Raw genomic sequence first — 20,522 nt, forward strand, 5'->3', positions numbered from 1 at the left:
CATATTACAAAATAATAATTAAATCGAGACAATGCGAAATGAAAATACCACGATACAGAAAAGTAAAAATACACATTTCTTAGATTGAAATACAAAGTAAGTACCGTCAAACCGGGCTACTTGGACCCTTAAGGTGTTACTTGAACCCAGAAGAAAAAAATGTTTACTTACCATTGGAGTAACTTAGGTGAAAATATTTGTACAGATGAAAGTTTGCAGAGACACCAAACTGTTATTTTACATCGACGAAAACATTTTTTTCTTCTGGGTTCAAGTAACACCTTAAGGGTTCAAGTAGCCCGCTTTTACGGTAATTCAGTCAGTATATTAGTTAAGAGGGGAAACGTCAGAAAGATTACAACAAAGGAATGTAACGGAATAACAGAAAGAGAGACCTAAATAAAATTTAGAATACGAAACTCTATGATTGTAAATTAATCTGGTGCTCAAAGTAGTGTAGTGATGTGGAAAGAAAAAAAAATGTATATTATTTATAAAACTGTGGCAGATAAAAAGGTTTGTATTTGAAAGGAATCATATGAACACTTTATAACATTTTTTGATAGATTTATTGGTTATAATATATCATTTAATCGATTTAGCTGTTAATTTAAAAATTCGAAGCGAATATTGTGTAAGAAAAAGCTGGTTTATCTAATAAAAAAAGATGTAATCATGTTTACAGATATCGCCAGACATTGGGTATTTAGACACTAAGAATTAAGGATTTAGACATCGAGACATTTACAATTGAAGAATTTTTTTAAAAACAACCGTAGTCCAAACGCATAAATTTTCAGTAGAAACAAAAACTATCTGGCATGGATGTTGTTGATAATTCGCCAGACTTGGGTATTTAGATATCAAGAGGCATTTACAATTGAAGAGTTTTTTGAAAAACAACCGTAGTCCAAAAGCATAAATTTTCAGGAGGAACAAAAACTATCTGGCATTGATGTTGTTGAAAATTCGCCAGACTTGGGTATTTAGACACTAAGAATTTAGGATTTAGATATCAAGAGGCATTTACAATTGAAGAATTTTTTGAAAAACAACCGTAGTCCAAAAGCATAAATTTTCAGGAGAAATAAAAATTATCTGGCATGAATGTTGTTGATACTTCTCCAGACATTGGGTATTTAGACACCAAGAATTTAGGATTTAGATTTCAAGAGGCATTTACAATTGAATTTTTTTTAAAAACAACCGTAGTCCAAAAGCATAAATTTTTAGGAGAAACAAAAAACTATCTGGCATGAATGTTGTTGACACATCGCCAGACATTGGGTATTTAGACACCAAGAATTTAGGATTTAGATATCAAGAGGCATTTACAATTGGAGAGTTTTTTTAAAACAACCGCAGTCCAAAAGCATACATTTTCAGGAGAAACAAAAACTATCTGGCTTGAATGTTGTTGACACTTCGCCAGACATTGGGTATTTAGACACTAAGAATTTAGGATTTAGATATCAAGAGGCATTTACAATTGAAGAGTTTCTTTTTTTAAACCATCGTAGTTCAAGAGCATAAATTTGCAGTAGAAACAAAAACTATCTGGCATGAATGTTGTTGATAATTCGCCAGACTTGGGTATTTAGACACTAAGAATTTAGGATTTAGATATCAAGAGGCATTTACAATTGAAGAGTTTTTTGAAAAAACAACCGTAGTTCAAAAGCATAAATTTTCAGGAGAAACAAAAACTATCTGGCATGAATGTTGTAGACACTTCTCCAGACATTGGGTATTTAGACACCAAGAATTTAGGATTTAGATATCAAGAGGCATTTACAATTGGAGAGTTTTTTTTAAACAACCGTAGTCCAAAAGCATAAATTTTCAGTAGAAACAAAAACTATCTGGCATGAATGTTGTTGACAATTCGCCAGACTAGGTATTTAGACACTAAGAATTTAGGATTTAGATATCAAGAGGAATTTACAATTGAAGAATTTTTTGAAAAACAACCGTAGTCCAAAAGCATAAATTTTCAGGAGAAACAAAAATTATCTGGCATGGATGTTGTTGATACTTCGCCAGACATTGGGTATTTAGACACTATGAATTTAGGATTTAGATATCAAGAGGCATTTACAATTGAAGAGTTTCTTGAAAAACAACCGTAGTCCAAAAGCATACATTTTCAGGAGAAACAAAAAACTGTGTGGCATGGATGTTGTTGATACTTCAAGTATGAAATTCGTCATACCATTTCTTAAGGTGTTGTAGAAATTTGGGAAAACTGATTTATAACTAAAATTGTTTCATAGAAATAAATGTGTAAATGTAGGCAACTGTGGACAATGGTTGTTTTAAGAAAAAATACTTTGTCGTAGCTAAAGTGTGCCTCTCCTTTAGTCTTCTTTTTCTTTATTATACCCTGTTTCTTCTCCTTTCGTTGCTTACGTTTCTACCATGGGGTTACTTCTGCACCTAAAGATGACTCCATAACTAATACAAAAATTCACGTGCCAAAGTATTTTTCTCTGTTGTGGTTTTTGCGCGTACATAAGAAGCAGTACTGCCAATCTACATCAGTTTAAAATGATAAGTATATCAAGATGATATGAATGTGATATTTGTAAATACTGCCATCGTTTTGGCTCGAAAATGACTGTTTTCACAAAAAAAAAGTATTAGCTTTATGCTCGTTTTATGAAAATCACTGAAAATGTCCACTCCTATAAAATAGGTCTATGGTGTTTTTCTCTATAACTAATTCAGTAAATGGCCGCTACAATACGCTAACCATATGCTTAATATCTAAAATATACATTTTGTGCACTATGGTTCTTTTTCCAAAAAATCCTTCAATCTAAATTAAGAAAATAATGTACTGAAATGTGTGCTTAAGTTTTGAAGATTATAGTTAACAAATTGAGGAAATGCATATAAAAATATTCTTTTATTGTAATTATTTCTAAGCAGGACTGTTTCACTTAGATTAAGAAATCTTACTTCCTAAAATGTATCAGAATAATAACGAAATATATTTTCGACATTCTTTTAAGCAACATTGTTTTCGTAATAGTTTAGTAAATTTAGAGGCAGTCTGGATGTTCACAAAAAACACGGAACAATGGGTTTATAATCATTCTTCTAGTGGATTTTCGAATAATATGTGGTCAATGTCTTCCAACTGTATTGCGTGTTTATATGTCTTGTATATTTACTTAACAAAAAGTATCAAATTTGTCATCATGAAGAATAAGGGGGCTATGAATGAAGTAATCGTGGAAATATGTTAAGCAAAAACAATTGAATAACAATAATTCTTTCACGTGATTAATAATGGTGAATCTTACAGAAAAAGAACAAATTTAAATACTTACGATAAGCTGAAGAGGAGATATTAATGGCCCGCAAGATCTCCTGATCTCAACATATTAGAGCTTTCCTTGTGGGTCTCTCGGGACCGACCAAGTGACTTGAAAGAGTTAAAACGGAGAATTAAGGATGATATACAACTGATCAACATAAACAGTGTTGCGGAAAACTTGGATCAATTTCAAAGACAGGCTTATGCATTGTTTAGGAATGAATGTGATCCATTCTGAATATCTGTGAACTGATGTCAACACGTGACACAATTGGACGGAGTTACGCAATAATAGACCAACCGACAATTTAAAAAAAAATAGATATTTGCACAAATCTGTTGACGGCAGATTAATTGAACTCGAAAAAATCAAGAATGTGATATCTAAATTTTGCTGCTATTTATAATTTTACAGTTCATTTTGTTTTCAGATAAATCTAGTTCAATATAATAAAAGTTTCGGGTTCAATCTATAAGAACGATTAATTGTAACGGCATGACAACATACTAAGACACATAAGATTTTATAAAATTTTATCAATTATCTATTGTTGATTTTATAACAAATGTTATTTAAATATAAAATGGATTGATATTATATCACCATTCCATTCATAATTCCCCGATAATTAATTCAACAATTGAGTCTTTTCCACCAATATTTTATTAATTTGCTGATATTCGTATTTCTGTTAATGACTTAATCCAGGATATAATATGTAACACTTTTATCAATTTTAATTATTTTATATGTGTTTTGTAACATGAGTTATATGTACCAGAAATCATATCGACATTTTCCAAATTTACATTTCCTGGAAGTCTTTTTCAAAATAAACCTTTTCATTAATAAGACATACTCGTAACTACATAAAACTCATGAAAGTCCATTTTGTCATGCATAATACTATGTACATTTTAATTTGTTCAAGGTTTAGATTTCGTGTTTCTTAACAATATCTGATGATGCCGAAAAGGCGGAAACGTTAATATTCCATATGCAATGTTATAGCAAATAAACATTTACAAAATAGATAAATCTTATAGATTGAACTTGAAACTTTTATTATATTGCTATTTATAAGCAAAAATTCGTTTATTGTATAAAATTCATTTATTTATTTTGATTTGAAATATTAATTCAACTGCTGGTCTCTTATTAAAAATCGGTAAGCCTTTTTTTGTCTTATTTGTGCTACTTTTTTTTTATAATAGTATGAATGTTATATAACTTCTTGCAAAAAATATTTTATAGAAAAAACAATGGCCAATATCTCGAAACAGGTTGTTGGCGCTTCATCTCTTATTGCGTAACTCCGTCCAATTTAAAACAATGCTAAATTATTTTAAATAAATTTCTTTCTTTAAATTCTGTGATTCATAATAATGTAGTTAAATTAAAATGATACGCATTTTCTAAGCCATCAGTAGGCCTATGTTTTTTTTTTTTATTTATTTATAAGAATGGTTTTGTATTCCGTGCGTTTTGAAGACCTGAGCACTCATAAGTTGTAAAAATAATTACATGATGACAAAAAAAAAAACTAGATTCATTGGTACCCCTTTTATAACCAAAACATTGTTTTTGGAAACATGTTCAAAATATTCCTTTTTCTAAGCCCAATAGCTTTTGTACGCCTATATACTGTAGAATTTCTACATACAATTAAAATAAAGCTATAAGCAGTGTTTTATAATTGAGAGAGGGAGATCAAAAACCCACTGGATGATGCTGTTTAGTTTGTCCCGCATGCGTGGAAGGCAAGAAAACACTAATATCGACATTCATCTCCATTCTGGGGGCTATTTTAAAACTCGTAGAAGTCAGAACTCCACTTACTCCATGGAATAAGAGAGTTTTTGCATTCCAAGCTTAATTTCCCGGTAGGTGGCAACACTATCGCTCACCCAGCTGAGTAAAGTGATACGATACGGTATTCAGAATGTCACAAAATCTATGAAATCCATGTAAGTAAGACTATTAAAGGCACAATATCGAGTCGATTAACTTCCAGAAACCCAATGCAGATGCATCATTCCCCAGTCAACTAAAGTACAATTCAGCATTGCTATTGAAAGAAGAAAGCAAAAGGACCTGCAAAATTTAATGCAGTTTATTTCTGAGGAAAGTAGGATGAATTACCAAACTCTGTTTGCTGACAGTAATAATCTAGAATCTAGATGCACACGAAGAACATGAGAGTGAGAGAAAAAAACAGAATCTGTAACATGAATGAGACTGTGTTAACATTTTAATATTGTTTGTGGTTTTATTTGTGTATTTTGATGTGTTTTATGGCAATTTGTGATTTTCTGTCTCATATATTTGAAATTTAAAAAAATGTAGCAATGTTAATCTTAATAATAAACTTCCATTTTCTCGTATATTCCAATGTTTCATTAGGGAATTATTATATAGGCTTACTTATCTTTTTTTCTTCATATGGCTTATATTTATTCACTTTTCTTAATTCATACACTGTGGAAGTAAGAAAATCACTAACTCCAGCAGAGTTCATTTAAAATTGTAGCGTAAGATAATGTAAAAATTTAGGTTTCAAAGTATTTAATTGATAAAGAATGTAACTTTACACAATATTAATAAATAAATGTATAATATTTAAAGTTAGTAAGAGAAATAATAAGTTTTTTCTCTCTCCTGTAAAATTTGCTTTATTAGAGTTAGGGAGTTTTTGATTTCACTGTCTCAATTTTTACTCACCCTGTATTTCGCACGATAAGAAAATAAAAGGTCAATATCCTCACATTTTGGTTTTGATCTTTTCTTGATCCCGTTGTCTTTGCTAACTCACTCTGTTAGTCCTATTTATTACGGGTCTTAAGTTTCGCATGTCATTTTGATATCATCTTCAAAGGAAACTAGTCTTCTATTGTCAACAATACCGGAAATGATTTCTTTCTGTATCAGATTATAAAAATGTCTTCGTCTATGCAGTGTCAACGTTTCCCTAGCAACGAGAGAACTTGTCTCTTTATTCACATTCTTTTATTTTTTCTCTATAAACCGGTATAGGTACGGTCGAGTGCACGCTAGGGTCTGGGGTTCGTGTCCCGATCGGTTCCCAGCAGTTTGCTCGGGTCTTTGTCTGTTTTACTGAGTGTTTTCTAAAGTGACGGTGCAATCTCGAACCCAGGTATGTTATTACTTGTGCAGATATGCTAGTATCAACTTCGCAAATGTAACACTCGAACAGAACATCTGGTAAAAATACCATCTAAACTTAGATCGTGTTGTATATAGGATCTACATTGCACTTGGCATATTATACAGTATTGAAATAAATTGATCTATTTTTATTGTTATTATTTTTATTATTACTATTGGCAAATATTTTACGGAGTTCTTAGTTGAAAACATGCCACTTCGGAATATGATTATACACAAATTTATTCGAAAGTAGCATCATGTCATGAGTGTGGTTAGCGTTGTACAATGGCGCACCTTAAAACAACTGAAGAAGAGATGTTATTTATTTATTCATTTATTTTATTTACTTATATATATTTATTTACTTATATATATTTATTTATTTATATTCATATATTCATTAATTAAAATAAATTAAATAAAATGAGGCATAAAAATATAATGATATAAAGGAACGGAAGTTGAAACACCAAAATAAAAATGTAGTGAATGGATTATTCTCCTGAAAAGGTGCATTTTACTATTACAGTAACTTTCATAAAGAAAATAATAATTCTAACCACTCAGTATTTATAATAAATTTAAAGATAAAACTAATTGAATATACAGTTGGAATTGTAAATAGATTTTTTGTTTCCTAAAATTAAATACTGGCAATGAACGTGGAAAGTCACGTCCTTGGACTGTCCCAACTTCCAAACAGATTAATAGAAAACTAATTATTTAGGACTAGTATTATTATAACTATTGCTAAAAACATAAAATTTACAGATATTAAAAGGCACATAGTGGTAAGATATTATTACAGGAAGGAATATTTTAAAAGAATCATGTGAAGTAAATGATATAAAATACTTAAATCCTTTTATCTTTAATTTATCATTGATGTATTTTGTTAGTTTAGGTTTTTTTAATAAAAGAATGGAATAACTTTGGACAAAACTTGACTGTGTTTTAAACCGTACGATTTCTTCTTGCATAAATTTATCTCTATATTTATAAATTTCGGAAAAAAATTACTTTCAGGAAGCACCTTTTCTGGAGAGTGATCCGAATATAAATCTTAATATGAAATTTTATCATAATGAAATGATAGTCTTAATACAACAATAACTGAAAACAAAACAAAATTCATTGTAATATAAGCTACATAATTTTCAAAAATTTAGTTAGAAGTTAACTTAATAAAATAATAGTCTTAATACAACAATAATATGAATACAAGATGATGCAATGTAACATAAGCTACATAATTTTCAAAAATTTAGTTAAAAGTTAATCTTAATAAGGTGATAGTCTGAATACAACAATAATTTGAATACAAGACGATGCAATGTAACATAAGCTACATAATTTTCAAAAATTTAGTTAAAAGTTAATCTTAATAAGGTGATAGTCTGAATACAACAATAATTTGAATACAAGACGATGCAATGTAACATAAGCTACATAATTTTCAAAAATGTAGTTAAAAGTTAATCTTAATAAGGTGATAGTCTGAATACAATAATAATTTGAGTACAAGACGATGCAATGTAACATAAGCTACATAATTTTCAAAAATGTAGTTAAAAGTTAATCTTAATAAGGTGATAGTCTAAATACAACAATAATTTGAGTACAAGACGATGCAATGTAACATAAGCTACATAATTTTCAAAAATTTAGTTAAAAGTTAATCTTAATAAGATGATAGTCTTAATACAACAATAATCTGAATAAAAGACAGTGCAATGTAACATAAGCTACATAATTTTCAAAAATTTAATTAAAAGTTAATCTTAATGAGATGATAGTCTTAATACAACAATAATCTGAATACAAGACAGTGCAATATAACATAAGCTACATAATTTAAAAAAATTAGTTAATAGTTAATCTTAATAAGATGATAGTCTTAATACAACAATAATCTGAATACAAGACAGTGCAATGTAACATAAGCTACATAATTTTAAAAAATTAATGTTAATACAATAATAATCTGAATACAAGACAATGCAATGTAATATAAGGTACATAATTTTCATAAAATTAGTTAGAAGTTAATATTAATAAGATGATAGTCGTAATACAACAGTTAGAAGTTAATCTTAATAAGATGATAGTCTTAATACAACAATAATCTTAATACAAGGCAATGCAATGTAACATAAGCTACATAATTTTCAAAAATTTAGTTAAAAGTTGATCTTAACAAGATGATAGTCTTAATACAACAATAATCTGAATATAAGACAATGCAGTGTAACATAAGCTACGTTACTTTCAAAAACTTAGTTAAAAGTTGATCTTAATAAGATGATAGTCTTAATACAACAATAATCTGAATACAAGACAATGCAATGTAACATAAGCTACATAATTTTCAAAAATGTAATTAAAAGGTTAATCTTAATAAAATGATAGTCTTAATACAACAATAATCTTAGTACAAGACAATGCAGTGTAAGGTATATTATTTTCAAAAATTAAGGGCACAAGTGTATTCGAACTGTTTAAGACTCATATATTTCTCCTAAGTTATGTAGTCTAAATTGACTTTAGACGTTAAAAATCATTATATTTGCAAGAAACATTGTGTAGGGCACAGTAAGTTATTTCTCCATGTATGTTAATATTATTTAGTATTCGTCATAATATTTTATTTGTACTCGATAATCTAGAAAATACCGCGCTGGCCATTGGATCAGACATTCCCGGGTTCAAATCTAACCGACGAAGACAGATTTCAAAAGGCTATAAAATCCCTAGCATATTTTCCTCCGGAAAGAAACCAAGGCAATATTGGTCTCTTGTTACGACAGAACTCTAATCCTGATAAAGGGTTACGGACAAAATTTGCCGGCCATTTTCCCTAACGTTGATTTTTATGCTGAATAACCTCTGTAGATGAAAAATAACACCAAGTGAAATTATACTATTCCATTTTAATATTTATATTGTCATCAAAATCATGTACAATTTGTTAATGGTGTCCTGTTACATTTATGTTTTCCAGCAAACCAACCTTAACTAAATTTTATTATTAATAACTATTACTATATATTCTATACTACATACAAGCATTCTAGTTATTTCTTAACAAAAATTCTTCCCCTTTGATTAATATTTCTTGTATACATTTGTTTATACTTTAGTTTCCCTTCCCATTTTTCTTTACTATAGCCTATACAGAAGTTTTCCGAGTTCCCTCAATTTTCTTCCGTTTACTGGTATATACAATTTCCTATTTGCTATTTCTACATTTAGTTTTAATAATACCTCCTGAATAAAAATGTTCCTCTTTCTTTCATTTTGTAGGCAAGATAGTAGAATGTGTATCGAGTCTTCTTTTTTATTAGGCCTACATAAAGAATATATACCTTCGAAAACGTATTATATTGTGTCCTTTCTCGTGTTAAATGTTACATTACCTCGTTAACATGTTTCAGTCTGTTGTCGGCCATCTTCAGAACTGGTTGTTGCTTGTCTTGGCGCCTTTTGTTTGTGTTTCCTATGGAGGTGTGTTTGTGTAGTGTAATGTGGAGTCAAAGAGTGTGTGTGTTTTGAAATTGAGTTGTGTGTTGAGAATTTCATTTGGAAGTGTTTTTGTGCGTCTATATATTTCGTATTGTTCTAGTGTGTTTAGTTTATGCCTTTTTGATTGAATATGTAGAATTTCCATGTCTGTGTTGATGTCTCTGTAGGCGTGGTTAGCATTTGTGATGTGTTCTGCATATATGGAAGTGTTTTGTAATTTTGTTATGGCTGTGATGTGTTCTTTGTAACGTGTTTGAATTGATCTGCTTATCTGTCCTAATTAAAAGTTGTTGCAGGTGTTGCATTTGAGTTTGCAAAATTTAACACGAAAAGGACACATCATACGTTTTCCGAAGTGATATAGTGTTGAACGTTGTGTAATCAAGATGTATAATATATACGGGTATCTTTTTCCTAATTCTCCTCTTCTATTTTTTAACCTCCAAATTTCAAATCTCCACAACGCTAGTCCCATCTCTTCTTCCCTGTTGCTAACTTTTGTATATTCTTCCTGCCCTCATATTATTTTAATTGCTTTGTAATTTACTAATGGTTTTAAACTATTTAACTTGCTAAATATTTCATATCTCACTATGTCGTCACTCCTCTCCATTATAATATTACCTATTAAATTTATATTAATTGCACTAATTTCTTGCCATAATCAATTTAGTCCTAAACTGCTTACATTATTTTATAATTAATTTTTCCAATTAGACTTAATTTTCATCGTTTGTAGGGGTCTTAAACATCTTTTCAAGATATCGTTTTCTTCTTTCTGTACAATATAACTAAAAAATTTAATTTTCCTAACTAATATTGTTCCCCTAATACCCTCCATCCCCAATTCCAGTCTTGCTGCTATATTTGAGGAATTTCATAGGATCATAAAATATTTCTTACAAAATTTAGATATTATTCTATATATATTTACTTCTGATATGTAATTTTCCCATATCTCAATATTATATAATACTTTGCTTCAATCATCGCTCTTTAAATATCATTTAATCTTTTGCTGTCTATGTTGGATCATTTATTTGAATATTTCGCGCGGCGGTTCTATCTGACATTTTTAGCAAAATTGAGATTTTTGTTGCATTGAATTCTGTTACTTCACAACTATCTACCATATAAATTATATGTTGATATCTCAATTATTTTGCGTGATAAAGTTAGTTTGAAAATGTTCTTATCTGCATTGATTTTATTAACAACCAAACTTATGAAATGCTCTCCTGTAAAATTTACTAAACACTAGATAGAACCTTGCCATTCTAAACCCTCGCCTATTGCTACTAGTCTAGAAGTCGAACTTTTCTGACTGTAAAATCCATAATAATAATTTTGATAACTATATAAAAGTTTCCATTTGTCTTCACTACCATATGAAATCGGAGTATGCAAAATTTCAACCCCTGAGAAAAATGTTCCTAAATTATCCATGTTTTATGTTAGATTTAATTAATGTTTTTTTCAGGTTTAAAAATGTTTTAAAATGAAGTGCACGAGTTAGAAAGATAATCTTAAATCCAAAATATACGTGCAGATGTTGTGTGTACGTTGTAAAAATTGTAAATTGATAGATTCAAAAGTTGAAGAGTAATAGCAAAATTTCTTCATATATTTCACTTGTACACAACTGTCATACGCTGAAGCTAACCAGACCTCTTAAGGGTGATGTCATCTTGTAATTAGTATATTACTGCAAAATTTATTGCTGTTCTAATGAAAAAGTAGGAAAGGATGAGTGTATTTGTAAGTAAAATATAAACAAAGGTTACGTCCGAAGATGTAGATCTACTTAACTTCAAAAGCTCATGGCCATATTTCATCACGAAAACCACTAAATCCATAAACAAATCTTCAACTTTTCAAGCTTAAAAGTACAGGCATCTTCAATATACCTCTAAAACCTAGAGGGTACCTAACTGTCTCACACTACATTGATGGATTGGTAATAGAGCTACTCTCTTGTTGCAATAAAATCTATAATTTGAAGTGGTAATGGAAATTACAGAAAAACGGCTGAACGGATTTTAATAAATGACCCCTCAATTTTAAACTTGGAACCCAAAGTTTTTCAGAAAAATAGTAATTTTTAATGAAATGTCAATTTTCCTACATCATTTTCCTATTTTCCAAAATCCATCTGTCGTCAGTTTTGAGAAATAGGTAATGGCCCTTTCAGAATAAAAGAAAACAAAAGACAAACACATTACAATAAACAATATCACACGAAGGCTACGACCTGCAGGATTGCTGACATATTTAGAGTTCAGATGGTTGACATAATACCAATATATCGTTCTTCATTTGTGTAACTTTTTCTGAACGTTTCTGTAATATTGGTTATTAAAAACTTCAGGATTTACTAAAAAGAACATTCTCTGGTGTGTAATTTTCTGAGTACAGCTGTCGGTGTATTGGCTATTAAAAACTACAAAACTTAAGAACGTTTGATGACATTATTACCAATAAAAATGAAATATTATTGTAGTGAATGACATGATGTATTTGTCACCAATTATACAGAGTAATGCTTTATTGATGATATGATAGTAAAACCTTTTGGGGTTATATAGGCCTAAATAGGCGTAGAGAATATCTGAAGTTAGATCTTCATTTCTATAATATTTACTGAGTGACGGCTATATAGAAGTCTAAACAAAACTTACGTAAGATAACAATATTGTTATTAAAGTGAAATATTTTTATAGTTATTAATCAAGTGGTATGAATCTTTTCCATATATTTAATGGCGATGGGGTGTAGATATTTAAAGCTGAAAGGTAGAATTTATGAAACAGTTATGCTACCTGTTGTTCTTTATGGTTGTGAAACTTGGATTTTCACTTTGAGAGAGGAACAGAGATTAAGGGTGTTCGAAAATAAGATGCTTAGGAAAATATTTGGGGCTACGAGGGATGAAGTCATAGGGGAATGGAGAAAGTTACACCATGTAGAATTACACGCATTGTATTCTGCACCTAACATATTAGGAACATTAAATCCAGACATCTGAGATGGCAGCGCATGTAGCACGTATGGGTTAATCTAAAAATGGTATAGAGTGTTAGTTGGAAGACCTGAAGGAAAAGACTTTGAGGGAGGCAGACGTAGATGGGAGGACAATATTAAAATCGATTTGAGAGAGGTGGGATATGATGGTAGAGCCTGAATTAATCTTGCTTGAAGATGTAATAATATAGGTTCAATAAAAAGTATTTAGCATACAAAAAACGATTCAGAGAGGTATGTTTCTTTATTATGGAAGCAAGTAACTTCCAAAATGTCTGGTATTCTTCATTGGCAATAAATTTAAAAAAAATTTAATTTGAATGGTAATGAACTTAGTTTGCAGCATTTGCTGCACAAGCCACTAGTTGGATATAATCAGCCACATTTTGCACTGAACACACATATTGTAATGAATGTAATATACTAAAACACAAGACATAGCAGATATATATCAGGATTAAAGCTAGAAAATAAATAATTGTCGCGAAAATGCACAAATGAAAAATTATATTTGTGCAAATCGCGATAATCTTGTGCAATATTGAAGGCTAAATAGGCCTAATTGTGCAGAAAGATAAAATTAATAAAGTATACAGAAAGAAAAAGTTATGTAATTTGTTTCTTGGAGTTCTCATGCTTACAATCCATCTTACCACACTCTAGATATACTTATGTAAGTATATCATTAGATATAGGCATGTTTAGAATCAATTGCTGCTGAATTTACATAACATTAAAATAGGCTACATTATTTTATGGATAATTCATTGAACACTGAAATTCTTTACAAGTAGGCCTTTCAAGATTTATTGTTAGCAGAGTTCTAACTCTTTTTACTCAAAGGCGGTTTCTAATTCCAATTTTTACAAGTTTCATGCAACTAAAACTTCGCTCACAATTTACATTATTAGAAGAAATTGTTCACTTAACTTACACTTTGAAATCCATTCCTGAACACCTATTGCATAATACCTTTTCGAACATTGCCCATGTCGTTAACATTTAATTTAAACTCAGATTCTCCAGAATTTATTACTTCATACATATCCCAGATTTTATGTTCTCCATTACCATCTTCGTTTCTGAAATTCAATCTGGTTGTTGCATTTTTTGCACATTTACATTCAAAGTTTGTTGCATATTCAGAAGTCGAGTACCAAAATGCGACAAATGCGACTGTGGCTTAAACTCTGATATGTAATTTATTATGTATATACATAAGTACAGGAGAGTTTCCTGCTTTAATTATTTGTAATTTGACTGATAATTAAATGTATGTTCTGTGAAACGTAAAGTTACTGCATATTGTGTGCTTACTGCTGGGTAAATAAACACAAGGCTGTTATCTGAAAGCAAATATTTAGATGAAAAATTGTTATTCTTATAAGTGCATAAAGTACGCCGCGAGTCCGCTCCCGTGTAAAAAGAGAGCTCACTCGCTCCATTATTAAATTCATTATTTTCTATTTTTGTTTCTATTTTTAAATCATATTTTTTTTAGAACTTATAGGTATACTAGTGGCTTGTGCAGAAAATGCTGCAAACTAAGTTCATTAGACATTCAAATAAACATTTTTCAGATTTATTTTCAAAGAAGAATACCAGATATTGTGAAAGTTATTTGCTTCCATAATAATGAAACATACTCCCTCTGAATGGTTTTTTTTTTATCCCAAATACATTTTCTTGAACCTATACATGTTCAGTTTTTGAATATGAATGCAAAACGCAAGTAACAGGACGATCAGTGAGTTAATCATGTGGGAGTAAAGCAATAGCTAATTCAGGTCATTGTTGATTGTAGTTGAAAGTTAAAAAATGTCAGGTTTGCCATGCTTTCGAACAATAGACATAGCATCTTGGTACAGCTGCTGCATGTTTCGTAAACTACCTTGAAATGTAGAAGGTAAAATCATTTTATCCTGCTAAGAGATCTTGCTGAAATAATCGGGACACTACAAAATCTTGTAGGCCTCTTATTTTACCAATAAGTAATACCTTTTGGTCTTTCCTTAGGAACTGTTATTTTTGCTCTCCCTCGAGCCAGTACTGAAGAGAATCACGCATATAAATATCTACACCACACCGCCATTAAATATATGAAAAAGACACAACTCCACTTGATTAATAACTATAAAAAATTATTTTATATTTAATAATATTATTATCTTACGTAAGGTTTGTAGTTTTCAGTAACATATACACTATACAGCCGCCACTCAGTAAATTATAGAAATGAAGATCTAACTTAAGATATTCTCTACATCCACTTACATAACCCGAAAACGTATCACTTTCATATAATCTATATAGCATTAATAATATGTAATATAATTAATGAAAAATAGTCGCATCATGGCATAATAATATTTCATTTCTAATGGTAATAATGTCGTCAAACCACCTCAAGTTTTATAGTTTTTAATATCCAATACATAGCTGCATTCAGAAAATTACACAATACAGAATCAGACCTGTAAATTATTTTTAGTAAACCTTGAAGTTTTTAATAACCATTTGAATTTGAGCTCTAAATATGTCAGAAATCCTGAAGGTCATGGCCTTCGTGTAATATTGTTTATTGTAGTGTGTGTTTTGTTTTATTCTGAATTCTCAAAACTGACGACAGATGGATTTTGGAAAATAGCAAAATTATGTAGGAAAACTAACACTTCACTGAAAGTTACTATTTTTCTGAAAATCCTTGGATGCCAAGCTTCAAAATGACGGGTAATTATTAAAATCCGTTTAGCAGTTTTTCCGTAATTTCCATTACCACTTCAAATTATATAGGTAGGCTATATGGATATTAGCGATATTAATTTAAACATTTAAATTCGATCTCCGTCCTAATATCCCTCAATTATTTACATCTTTCGGGTGATTTAATTAATGAGAATAGCCTATTAGAAATGACAGTCGAGATATCACATTCTGGTTTAATACTTTCGTCCCTGTTTCTTCAGTTTTTGGTATTCCTATGCTTATTGTTATTTTTAATTTGCAGTATAACCTTTGAAATATGTTCATCAAGCGTTGTGGATAGCCTTGGTCTTCCATTATGGACTATAATTTATTTCTGTTTACTCGGTCTAACACATTTTCAAATTCAACTAACGCAACACGTGTCTCAATACGATATTCCTGGAAAATTTCTGAACAAGCAAAATCACTTAAATGTTCACAGTGGCATGTGACATAAAGATTCAAAGTTGTCATTCGCATCTGACGTATTTGCTTTTGAAACTTTAGTACCATCCATTCAATATAAAGCTGCAGAATCGTGCAGTCGCAATATGGAGAAAAACGCATTTATAAATATGTGTGTAGATTTTAGTTTATTTCTTTCTATACAGAGTGAGTAAAAAGTATGGAACAGTGCTTGTAACTTTCTTATTTCTAATTTTATGAAGAAACTATTTATACGAAAGTTGTAGGGTAACAAAGAAGGAACATTTTGAACACCGTTTCAAATATTATGCTTTTCATTTGCAAAGAGTGTGCCAATGAGTGTGCCAATGAGGCTGTTTTTAAGGCACCATGTACTTCTTTCCCTACTTTTGGATTCTTCAGGTCTCAGTACGTACAATAGCACATTTTATTTTGCCATTTATAAACTATTATTTTGTAAAAATTACCTCTTTTGATGACAATGTATGTGTACTGAACAAAGGGAAATTTTAATGCGTCAGTACACCAATTTGAGGAGGAAACAAAACAGCTTCACAACAATTCAACAATGATCTAGATTCACACATACGCATATTATAATATAATTTAGCTTTATAGGAGAGTGAATAAACATTTTAAGACTACGAAATATAAGTATTTCAACTCATAGTTGGTTAATTCTTATAGTAACACAACTTTCTTCACTACTAGAACCTTTGGATTTGAATGTTTTGAATGTTAACAGGATGTTGAAACATTAAGGCCCAATTGTATAAAACTCCCTGACTAAAGATCAACTTTAATCGAAGATCGAAAAGTGAACCGAGTTCAGACACTTCTATTGTATAAAACTTTTCTGCGATCAAATTACCTTGGTTCAAATGCAATCTAAGTTCACGTGAAAAGGATTTGGCAACATCGCATAAACAGGTCAAATACGTGATGCGCGGACAGGTTTGATCAGTGTTGCCAATCTAGCGACTTTAACTGTTTTTCAACAACAATTTCTTTTAACTTTTATATTGCTTAAATAGGGATTGAGTGACCTTTTTAGCACCCCATAGTGACAAAATTTAATCTTTCTTTGTTGATAATGAGAAATCTAGCGACTTTACAACTACTTTTTGGCGACTTTCCGTACACTCTGTTGGAGACACTGGTTTTTTGTGCAATGTAAATAATGGCGGACAATAAGAAGAAGGTTGACTGTTCTCCGAGTTGTTGTCATGTTATGGTGTTTGATACTGCTAAACATAATAAAGCTTTATAAAACGACAATTTTGTTTTAGTAATACAGTTAGTTGAAAATTTATGAATGTACCTATCATATCCATTAATAATTAATGGTTGTTATAAACATAATATAATTATAGGTTATGTTATTTGATACGGCTGAACACGATAGAGCCTTATAAAATATAAGATTGTTTGTGTATTAAGGCAAGAAATTGAAATAAATATATATAAATGTACCTATCATATCTATTAATATTAATAATAATGGATATTTTATTTGCACAATCTGTCACTCGTGCATTTCAAACAGAAAAGAAATAACTGAACTTGGATCATCTAACTTAATCGGAGAAATTTCTTCAGTCAAAGTTGACTTTAGTTTGAGACAAATTAATCTCAGATTAGACTTTGTACAACACAACATTCCAAGTTCAGCTGAAACAAGGATCAATTTAACCTCTGATCTAAGATTAAATGGTTTATACAATCGGGCCTAAAAATAATTTTAGGAGTCTGGAAAGATTCTTGCCGTGAGCGGAGTTTTATCTTGTTCCTACAGGGCTTCGTGCTTCACCCTTGTCTTTCTTTCACACATTCAAATAAAGAAAATCTCATCCAGAGAATTGGCGTCTGGAAAGGTTCCCAAAATGCTGGCTGCGTTTCCACGTTGGATGGCTATTGCTATTCGTTGCCGTAGGTAATTGGTGCAGTGAGGGTCTCCAGTAACAGTCACTAAACTTCTGCCAATTTCGGAAACCAGGTCTTTTGCTTCTTTACACCAGGAGCCTATTGTTTCGACAGCAAAGACGATGGAGGTGTAATTGTCAACTAGATGTACGATTTACGACATTTACTGCGTACGGCAGATTCTGCTGCAGAGCTGGCGAATTTAGAAGTTGACGGCAAGTGGGATGGAGCTAAGGTATCCACGCACGTCGTATCCCACATTAGTGATTTTCCTTTGCTCCACGGGACAAAGATTGATCCATGAGGGCGCTTTCCATCCGTGCGACTAATCCCAGTTGGTTCTAAAATAGCAGGGATACCAGAAGATGTTAATGCTCTCTTGATTATGCCGTTAATTGCTGAATGTCTAAAAAAACGTCCCTTACTCTTGACATAGCTCAGAGCATGATGACCGAAAGTGTCGACAACTTCCCCACATACACATTTATGTGGTAGGCAGATTTTGCAAACAAGACGTAGAGCGACTGCAGTCTTAAAAGACTTGTTGTCCATCAGCGTTCCAATATTTGGGGAAGGTAGAGCTTGTAGCCAGGAACCCGCTTCTTTTTCTTGTAAAGCCAAAAGTCGAGCTTGATCTGCTTCTGATGTACAAGATGTTACAAGAGATTCTAGGATGTGCCTAATAATTATATCATCCCAACAATTTGAGGAGGCTTTGATTAAACAAATGCAGACAAAAGCTATAAGAAACAAGTGAATAAAGCTAATAAAAACAATTGAATAACAATATTAATATTATTTAAATTTATTATTTAAAAAAGAAACTGTGTAGGATATGCACCGTTGAAATTTAACTGCAATAGTAATACAATACATTAATTTTAAAGCAAGAAAACCTATAAAAACTAAAATTAGCATTTTTGTGTTGTATCACGTGTTGATTTCAGTTCACAAAAGATGCTCAAAATGGCTGACAATATGTTCAACTGCAAGCCAGTGAGTCGATAAATGTGGGTTTTCTTCTACTGCTAATACAATATCAAGAGTTTTTTTCACAATCTGTAATTTGTTTTGGCCTTCCAGACTTTGGCTTATTTTTAACACTTCCAGCTTTATTGAACTTTCTTATAATTTTAGATACCGTAGAATCAGTAATGTTCCTTTCTGGATGCATTTCATTAAATAAGTCATAAACCTTTTCTTAGTCCCTCCTCCTATCATCATAGCCGATCATCATTAGTAGGTCTATTTCAATTCGTTGTTTTTCTGTAAGATTTGCCATGATTAATTACTTTCGGGAAGATATTGGAATCAATTGGTTTTATTAGCTTTATTCACTTGTTTCTATTACCTTTTGTCTGCAATTGTTTAATCCAAAGCCTCCTCAAATTTATGTACAGAATCATTAAAATTTCCCTTTGTTCATTGCACATACATTGTCATAAAAAGAGGTAATTTTACAAAACAATAATTTATAATTGGGAAAACAAAATTTGATTTCGTGCGTACCGAGACCTGAAGAATCCAAAAATGGTGAAAGAAGTACATGGTGCAATTTAAAAAAGAAAAGTCTCATTAATACACCTTTTATAAATGAAAAGCATGTGTTTGAAAACATATTCGAAATGTTCCTTCTTTGATACCCTACAACTTTTGTATAAAAAGTTTCTCCATAAAATTAGAAATAAGAAAGTTACAAGAATTGTTCCATCATACTTTTTATTCATTCCATATATGAATTTGCTTTTTCTTCTTTTCTTTTCGAAGACAGGGCATAAGTTGTGTCCCGTTTTGGTTTCTGATGTTATTACATCTCTGGAATCATCTTTAAGTGTTAGTGTTTTTCTTTTCCTTTTGTCACTTCTGCACTACGTTTCTTATATTTTTTCTACATTTACATGCCATGTAGACCTATATTTTTATATGTCTATTCCTTCATTAATACGTGCAAAGATTTCAAACTCTTCGCTAATAATCTCTCTAATTTTTTACACAATATTGTCCAGGCTTTCGCTTATTTTAACAGGCTCATTTATACATTCTAGATATACATAGTTTACTTTTTATTAAGTATATTTATGTGTAGTAAAAGTAATAATTCGCAGCCGAAATACATTGAATTACACTTTGAATTCGGGCAGTGAAGTGAGCATTTATATTTCCTCTAAAATATGTCCGTCGTTGTTGTTCTCTGTAAAGAATAAGCATACATAATGGTATGCTATTTTTAGATTTTTTTTATTTATTATTTATTTGAAAATTTTTGTACATTGGTACTATGAATTGTGCTTAAATAATCAACATTTAAACAATATGAGACTTGTAGAGAGGGTGAGTCCATTAACGTTCCTCAAAGCATAAAAAAATCAGTGTGTCTTTTCCTCTTGAGGCGAC

The 20,522-nt window shown here is 30.7% G+C and overlaps 1 protein-coding gene across 4 annotated transcripts in view; it reads left to right on the top strand.

The window, feature by feature from the left end:
- Positions 1–20,522, top strand: part of LOC138714796 (uncharacterized) — a 1,282,494-nt gene that overhangs the window by 719,932 nt on the left and 542,040 nt on the right. The gene's annotated exons all lie outside the window — the stretch shown is intronic.

The sequence above is a fragment of the Periplaneta americana genome, chromosome 15, assembly GCF_040183065.1.
Source record: "Periplaneta americana isolate PAMFEO1 chromosome 15, P.americana_PAMFEO1_priV1, whole genome shotgun sequence".
Taxonomy (NCBI): Eukaryota; Metazoa; Arthropoda; class Insecta; order Blattodea; family Blattidae; genus Periplaneta; species Periplaneta americana.